Source organism: Protopterus annectens, chromosome 1.part0 (assembly GCF_019279795.1).
Source record: "Protopterus annectens isolate FY-2018-M chromosome 1.part0, PAN1.0, whole genome shotgun sequence".
NCBI classification, from domain to species: Eukaryota; Metazoa; Chordata; order Ceratodontiformes; family Protopteridae; genus Protopterus; species Protopterus annectens.
In genome coordinates, this window is record NC_056725.1 from 893,122,135 (window position 1) to 893,131,937 (window position 9,803).

The following is a 9,803-nucleotide window of genomic DNA, read 5'->3' on the forward strand; positions in this document are numbered from 1 at the left end:
CAGAAATAAGTAATGGCATAGAATGTATCTTTACTGTGTTTCATTACATCTGAAATTAACAGAGGTGTAGCGGTTTGTGCTGTCACCTTCCAGCAAGAGGTTCTCTGGTTCAAGTCTTGACTGGGTGCCTTCTGTGCAGCATCTGCATGTTCTTCCTGTGTTTGTGTGGCTTTTCGCTGGGTGCTCTGGTTTCCTCCCATGTTACAAAGATGTGTCTGGAGTGTTTCTCCCTGAGTCTTTCTTGAAAATTGCCTTGTTCCGAGTCAGACTTTCTTGGCAAACAAATGTAAATATAATAAATGTCACCAAATGTGTGTGTGTATATATATATATATATATATATATATATATATATATATATATATATATATATATATATATGTGTGTGTGTGTGTGTGTGTGTGTGTGTGTGTGTGTATATATATATATATATATATATATATATATATACATATATATATTGTGTGTGTGTGTGTGCATACACATTTCATATATATATATATATATATATATATATATATATATATATATATATATACACACACACATATATATATATATATATATATATATATATATACATATATATATATATATAAATATATATATATATATATATATATATATATATATATATATATAAACGCATATGGAAGTGTTGACATTCATTGAATTACCATTATATAGAGATGCCTAGCATTGACCCAATAATGCTGAAACACAAATGTCAACACCTGTCTGCGCATGTGCTGATATTATTTCTCTGAATATGATAAAATAAAAACAGTATTTTTGCAGGGGGGGCTGCAACCCCCACACCCCCTTCTAAATTTATATATGAACTCTTGAGATTGTACAAACCTGGAGTAAGATTTCCCAACCCTGGGAATTGTGCAGTCTCACACACCTGTCAATCAACTGCTTTGTCAGCCATATGCTAAATCTGCTAAACAACTGTCGAACTAACACATAATCACCCATTTACATACTCCACATATAAATATTAATTTTTGAACCAGTGTTTGTTCATTGTTTTTATGCAATGATTTAATGAACTAAATCATGTGTGTGTGTGTGTGTGTGTGTGTGTGTGTGTGTGTGTGTGTGTGTGTGTGTGTGTGTCTTTGTGTCTGTGTGTGTGTGTGTGTGTATATCCCCTTCAGAAGATTGAGAAAGTTCAAAAAACTGAAAATTAAAATTTATAAAAGTCAAAATATTGAAAATAGAACTTGCCCCTTCTCTACTGTTGTGTGATCTTGGAGTTTTGGAGTTGGTATATATATATATATATATATATATATATATATATATATATATATATATTTATATGTGTGTGTGTGTGTGTGTGTGTGTGTGTGTGTGTGTGTGTGTGTGTGTGCATGTGTGTGTGTAAAATTAATAGGGCTATGGGGGGCACAGCACCCCCATGTGAGGGGTGTAGGGGGGTGCTCTCGTATTAAAATGTTTTTGATATTTTCAGTTTTAGATATTTTGATTTTTAGTCTTTTGAACTTTCAGTCTTCTGACATAGACCCTATATAGATATATATATAAAACAAAAGAATGGAAGGTGCAGAAAATGAAACTAGTAACGTAAAAACACGCACCAAAGTCCCAGCAATAGTGCCAATATTAGGTCTAGATGGCTGTAAAATAGTAGAACACCACTCGAGAAGTAAATCCAAAATCAAGCAGTTTATTGAAGAACAAACCAGAGACAATAAGCTTCAAAACTTCATCAGAATAATCAACACTCATCAAAATGACATTTAAATACTCTAATTAAAATTCAAAAACACCAATAGGAATCCATGTATCATGAATAAATTAATTAATTATAAACACATTTAATCTCAAAAACTGGTTCTACCACAATAACAGTGTTGAAACCTGTTAAAACAATATAGTTTTTTTAAAAATTAATAACAAGAAGTCCATATAAATACATTTAAATGCAATAAAATTTGATAAAAATAGGATTCCAAGTGAATAAAGGTATATGTGTTGTGTGTATTTCATTTTCAATGGTGAATGGTCTTATAATGCCCTCTAGTGGAGAAAAATAATATTCTTTCATTATTTAAAAACATTTTGATTTAAAATTAGATGGATACATAAATAGCATTTACTCCAAATTACACATACTAAGTTTAAAGTTTAGCTGATCTCATTTTCAAAACAGGTGCTAAACCAATCATGTCATTTATACCTGGGAATTTATTGGATTCTAAAACTATCTGCCAATATAATTCCCTGTATGCGACAAGAGTTACCCAACAACCCCCCCTAGGATCTAGTGGTACCACTTCTAATACAAAGAAATTAAAATATGCTCCCTCACAGACTAAGGTGTGTTTGTACAAAGAGTTGGTGTCACGCTTAGTCCTAAATATTCTCTGTTTCATTTTTCTTTCACTTTTACCAATGTAGAATGCTTCACATTTTCCACATAGAGCGATGTATATAATACCCTTGGTGTTACAATTGGCAAAGGAACCTAAAGTTAGTGTCTTTTTACGAGCTGCCAAAAAATAAGTACTACCAATCTTCAAGTTCTTACAATAAGAACATGCCCCACATTTAAAAACTCCATATTTTTTTCTTTTTGTTGTCGTCAAATCGCTTAGTGTTGCTGATCTTTTCTAATATTCCTTTTATATTGCAACCCCTTTTGTAGATATATTTTATTTCTTTGTCAAAAATATATCCCAAATTGGACACCTTTGCAAAATTATTCCATTCCCTGTCAAAAATCTTTCTGACCTTACTAGCCTGTCCATCATAGGTTATAATAAGGCCAGAGGAATGTCCATCATTAGGGGTGTTTTGTGTTGACTACATTAAATTCTTTTCCTAATATGGGTACAAATCTACCCTTTCTTCCTTCAGCAACCTCCTGAAATATCTGATCTATCATTTCAGAAGGGTAACCCTTATCCAAAAACATGGACTTCAAGTAGTCACATTCCTCGGTAAACAAAAAATCATCAGATGTCATTCTACATATTCTAACTGCTTGTCCTTTTAAAACACTTCTTTTCTGGTAGAATGGATGAGAACTTGAAAAATGTAGGTAGGTGTTAGAGAAAGTTTTCTTCCTATACACACTAGACACAAAATGCTGGTCATTTTTCTCCAAATTTACATCCAAATAGTTCACTTTGGTGGTATTAAAGTACTTAGTAAACTGAAGGAAATTTGTAGTACTGTTTAAATAGTCAACAAAAACATCAAACTCTTCCAAGGTACCCTTCCAAAGAAAACATAAATCGTCCAAGAACCTAACATATAATGTCCACTTATTTTCAAACCTAGGTATCAGGACGTATTTGTTCTCCCAGTAGGCCATAATAATGTTGGTAGGTGCACAATGTGCACCCCTTTGGTTTGCCTGTAATATTCTCCCTCGAAAACTAGGAAATTGTTTTTCAATACTATTTCCATTAAAATTAAAATAGTTCTAAATTCGTTATGAGATATTCTTTTGAGGGGTAATAACATTTCCTCAAACCAAGCTAAACCTGTGTCATGGGGTATACTGGTGAATAAATCAACAACGTCTAGGGTACCAAAACCAGCTGTCTCACCATGCAAATGGGGTTTTATTTTACTTAAAAAGTGCCAAGAATCCTTTAAAATATTTTCATTTTCATTAACTATATACTTAATTTTAAAGTCAATGTACTTGGCTAGGGGTGCCGTGGCCGATCCTTCAGAAGAAACAATGAGTTTATATATATATATATATATATGTGTGTGTGTGTGTGTGTGTGTGTGTGTGTGTGTGTGTGTGTGTGTGTGTGTGTGTGTGTGTGTGTGTGTGTGTATGTGTTTGTGTGTGTGTGTGTGTGTGTGTGTGTGTGTGTGTGTGTGTGTGTGTGTGTGTGTGTGTGTGTGTGTGTGTGTGTGTCTGCATGCGTGTGCACGCATGTGTGTGTGTCTATGCAGAACATGCCATAGCTACAAGCATAGTTTGGAACAGCTGAAGAGTTGTGGTCATATTCAATTATGTTCTGCACTAAAACCCCAGGGGTATATTTCTAGTGTTTTGTGCAATTTCCAGCAGAGTATGCTATCATAACCTCCTGAAACATTTTGTAATGAGACCTCAAAGTGGTGCTAATATATGATTTTATACATAGACACCGGATAAATTGCTTCATAGGACTTCATTGGGGCAATCTGTAAATTTTTTAAGGAATCCTAAGATGTTCAAGGCTACTGAGCCTTCTGGCCACCATGCTATGTCAGTTTCCATCCTAGACTGTACCTCCTTACTGTAGGAGTAGGCCAGTCATGCCAATGGTAAATTTATGAAAATACATTTTTTCCTGATTCCAGTGGAAGGAAAATAGCATATATCACTGCTATTTCTGCAAGAAGAGTCTATTCCAGCAGTGAAGAAGATGCTAAGTAAATAATAAGTTTCTCTGTCTTGTTTTTTTTTTTTTTTGATCTATTGAAGGATGTTTAGATACCTTGTTCAGGTATTTGTGGGACTGTTTCATTTGTGAAGGTACACGTGGTGCTGGCTAATGGATCACTGGTTGCTCTGAATGCATGATGTAGATCTCATTTGAGAAGCCTGTAAGACACAAGACAGAGGGACAGTGCTTCTAGTCTTTTCTGGTAACTGAGGGAATTTAAGCCTGTAATCCTATTTGGTAAGGACCTCTGGGATATTTCCATTTGTGTGATATGTCTGGCAACATACATCCAAAATGTGTCAATGCATTTTGTAATTGAACTGATCAGTGTTGAATACAAGGAGAAAGTAACTTCTTTATATCTGGTAAATATTCCACTGATTTTCAGCTATGCCAGGTAGAAATATTTCCTTCTTTTAAATTTATTTTATTTGATACTTTTGGATATTACAACAACAAATAAGATGTTGTTTTTAAAAAAGAATAACAATGAACAATTAATCAACCTATGAGTAAAAAAAGAATATACACAGTAATAATGTAATGCAACTATATACAGAAAATGAAGCACAATAATTTCAATAGTAGATTTGGAGATTAAATAAGATACACACATGACTTGAATGTAGTGTAGTTAATGCATAATATTTAGAAAGAAGAAATACGACTTTAATAGAAGAGAATTAATATTTTGATTAGCATTCACAGTACAACTTATTAAATTAATAATGATAGAAATAAAAAATGATAATATCAAAATATTTTGTCCAAATTTCAATAGAAAGGAAATGTGTTTCCCAGTATTAAATGTTGATTTAAAGACCTTGACATATTTATTTGCCAAGTTTCTGAAACATTTCCATGACAGTTTGTTTTTGCAATCTATTCAGTTTTATGATATATAATTTAATTAACATGAAGTTTAAAGTTAAGATGTAAATGTCTGTGCAATGTTTTGGTGGTATGTTAAGAAGGGCAAGGTTTCTAGTAAAAATGTTATCATGAAAGTCTACTTACTTAATCTGTTTTCCAGAGATTTCTATAGATGAACTACATAATTACAAGTCTAAAAATGTATTCTAAGTCAGCACAGTCTTAACCACAATTCACAATACTTGTGAAATAGTTGGGAAAATAGAGAATAATTTTTATGTGGATATATAGGTATTACTTAGAATAACAAGTTGTGCATAGAATATTTTTAAGAGGGGTGCATTTAATATTTTATTGGATATATTTATGCATATCATTGGTTGATGGGGTGAAACACCTTTTGTCCAGTAGTCTGAGGAGATAAGGGTATTACTATATAGCCGAGATGAAGTAAATGTATGTTTATTATTCATTAAAAAAACAACGGCCATTCAAAAGAATTTGTATCAATGTAATTAGGGCACACACCAGGGAATGGCTTATGTATAAAATAAGTAATTTGATTTAAAGTAAGAATCCATTTGGCAATATCATATTCTGCCTTATAATATTAGGTGTGAGTGGGAGATGTTTGGCAAAGTCACAAAACAATGTATCATTGCTTATAAGAAATGTTGATAACTCCAGCATTTGGTTATTTAATTTATAATTAGGGTTTATGTTTACTGGTTGTGAAAATACAAAGGGAATGTTAAGATTTTTAGATTGCTAATAAATGTTTTCAGTAGATATACTTTATTTGCCATAAAGACAAGAGCTTTAAGATATTTAAGCTCTTTTTATCAAAGAATTGGAGAACTAACACATTAAAGATACCTATCACTAACTGCTTATGCCATATTTTAACTCATAATGGTTGCCGTAGATTTGAATCAGACAAGTATGTCATAATTCTTAATACTCTGTTGGTATTTATAATTATAAAAAGAAGTCAGGTAGTCCTACACCAACTTTCTTCTTGGGCAAAGTTTATTTGTTGGATGCCACCCTTACTCTTCTGGCTGTACAAATAAATTAAGATAATACTGAATTATTTTTTAAGTATTTTGTTGGGTACATGATAGGAAGCAGGCATAAAATTATACAGTATCCTTGGCAAAATATTTATTTTAATTATCACAATCTTTGAAAGAATGGAAGATTTCAAATTGTCCCTTCTTATGATGTCATCTGTCAATGCTTAAACAAGTTTTCTCAAGATGATTTCCAAACACTATTATAGATTTTGTTTCAATACCATTCCTAAATATTTTATAGAAAAGATTATTTTGATATTATTATAGAAACAACCTTAAACTGGTTGATAGTAAGAATGTATATCTGATATTATAGAGTTATTGAGATTACGTTTATATTTAGAAAAGTTTGAACAGTTTGCAATTTGATATATGATTTTGGAATGGTAAGTTTTTAAGGATGAGAAGTAAATATTAATGTCATCAACAAAATCAGTTAAAAGGGTAGGAATGTTGTTAGGGTTAGGAAATAGGTGGAACAATTTATGTTTTAGTGACAAAAAAGAAGTTCAATATAAAGGCTGAATAAATAGGGGGAGAGGGTGCATCCTTGCCTAGCCACATTGATAACATTATGGGGCCAGTAAAAGTTTTATTGACAGTTGTGTATACATATTTCCACACAAGACTTGTATTGCTTTAATGAAATTGGTTGGAAAGTACCAATAACACATGACATTAAAAGTAAAAATCAAATTTGTACAGCCAAATGCCTTAGATATATTTATATCTAAGACAAAATAATTACGGTTAGTAGAATGATTTTCTGACAACTGCTAATACTTTATGGTCAAAGGAAAGGGATTTTTCAACTCAGGTTCCCAGGATTCCAACTACATTTTCATTTTGAATTGAAGTAATGCCAATGCTTTATGATAGGGAATGTTTTGTTTGCCAAATGTAACAATGTTGGATTTTTATCAATTAATTTAAGATCATTTTCAATATGCCAGGAATTTATAAGTGTAAGCTCCTGCTTGAGGACTTCTGTGCCAGAGGCAGATTTGACAATCACCACCCATTTGAAGTCATTCACAGACTTAGTTAGCCACAGGCCTTGATTATCAGTCTGTAGGTCAGAGAAATAAATACCAAATAAAAATGGTCATCACTGGTGACCTTAATGTTCCGTAATCTGGCATTGCCACCTGACCATGTGGGTTTTATTTCATTTCCAATTTGCCATCCATCTTAGCACATAATGATCTGTTTGTAACACATTTAGTTTATTAATTAAGCTAGCATGGCCAGATTATAGTGAGCTATATGTGCACTGTGACCACTGTCAACAGCTTGTACCTTATCAGATAAGTTTACCAGGTTCATTAGGTAGGTGCTATATATATATATATATATATATATATATATATATATATATATATATATATATATATATATATATAGGTATGTATATGGATTCACTATACAATCTTGAAATACAGAAATATTGAATTTCAGTATCTCGAGACTGTATAGTCGAAAGTGCAGTTATGTGAAACTGCACTATATCAAATGTGGAAATGTTGAATCCTCTGTTGTGGTGTCATGTTCATGACATGTGGTGCGGTGTGTAGATTTAGCTGGCATTCAGATAAGTGGTGTTTTCTTAAGGGTATTGGGTAGGGAATTTAGTGTGTGTGTGTGTAGTGGTGGGTTTTATGTGTTTTTGTGCTTAGTGTGGCCTCAGAGTTAGTATATATAAGTATAGGGGTGGGGTGCAGGGGGGGTTGCCCCCCTGCATATAGGTAGGGTAGGTGTGTTTGTATGTTATGTTGTGTTTGTGTGTGTTGTTTTGTTTCTTGTAGTGTAGTTAGGTAGGTGTATGTGTGTTTGTTTGTGTGGTGGTGTGTGTATGTGTATGGTCATGATTTTGATTTTCACGGTTGCGGGTTTTCGGTTATGTGGAATTTTCGGCTATATAGTCTCAAGATACTGAAATTCAATATTTCAATATTTCGAGATTGTGTAGTGAATCTATATATATATATATATATATATATATATATATATATATATATATATATATATATTATATATATATGTGTGTGTGTGTGTGTGTGTGTATGAAGAACACTCTCAGAGAATGTTATGGAGAAATGCTGGAAGTGCTGAATCATTTTTAGTTTGAGGGATTTGTATCCAAATAGTAAACATAACCAAAAATCAGGCTTCATTAGTTTCAGGGTTAATCAAATAATTCTAGAAAGTAGAATGTAAACTTCATAATTGCTTAGATACAGACACATTCTGAGTTGGAAAAAGGTGGAAGTATCACATAAATGCTGAATATAATATTTCAGTCAGAAGTCTTTGGTAACTGTACTGAGACGTCATCAGGGTCCAAGATCCTACAATGTACAAGGAGATGATACATATGCAGTTGTGCAGAAGTAGTCACAAATATTTATCAAACTTGTAAGTCAAATCTGTTATCTGGAGATGTCTGAGATGCCCAAGATGTCAGACATAACTGATACTCATGTGGAACTCTCTTTTGCTCATTAGAGAGGTGAGGTTTCAGTTTTAATTTTTGCAACTGTTCTGCATTTCTGAAACATTGCAGTTCAGAAAGTATTATCTGACAGTACTTCATTACCTCCAAATAATAGCAACTGCACTATATATGGTCTAAAAGCACTCAGTTTCAGTGATTCTATTTAATGTCTAAATATAAAGTGAATTTTATGTCACTGGGCTTCGTTTGCTGTTTTATATATTCTTACAAAACTAAAAAAAAAATAAATTACAAAAAACTCCACTATTGTACTGATCTAAAACTGTCTATAACTGCTAAATAGAAAAAAACACATTAAAACATGCAAACAAATGGATTTATTAAATATTTATCACTTTTGTTCATAACTTAAAGTGAACTTCATCAACCTATACTTTAAATGAGAACATGCTACAAACGTGATCAAAAACAACCAATCAGTGCTTACTGGCGAAATGTTTCAAATGACATTTTACTTGAAGCCAGGAATATTATGAACATTTTAAGAAGAGTTGCCACTTTATTTATTTGACTTCCAGATCATAATTGCCATAGCTCCCTTCGTAAAAAGATTATAAATAATATTAATTACACAGAAAACAAATTTGTTGAAATTTTTACTTTAACTTTTACATCTCCAAATCCCATCAGATGTATCATGTCTTTTAACAGCATAAGCATGTTCTTATAGGTTCATAGGTATGTACTAGGCTATCGGCCCTAGGGCCTATATGAGCCTAGCCAAATGAGGTTCCCTGGCTTTTGCCACCCAAGAAAATTATTTTCTTGTGCCCTTGTTGAGCAGAGCCACAGCAGTGATCCCTGGGGTGAATTTCCTGTTTCCCATCCAATCGTCAAGATTCCTCTTAAAGCGGGCTAATGAGGAGCTTTGCTTGACATGAATGGGTAGCCTATTCCAGAGCATGGGAAGTC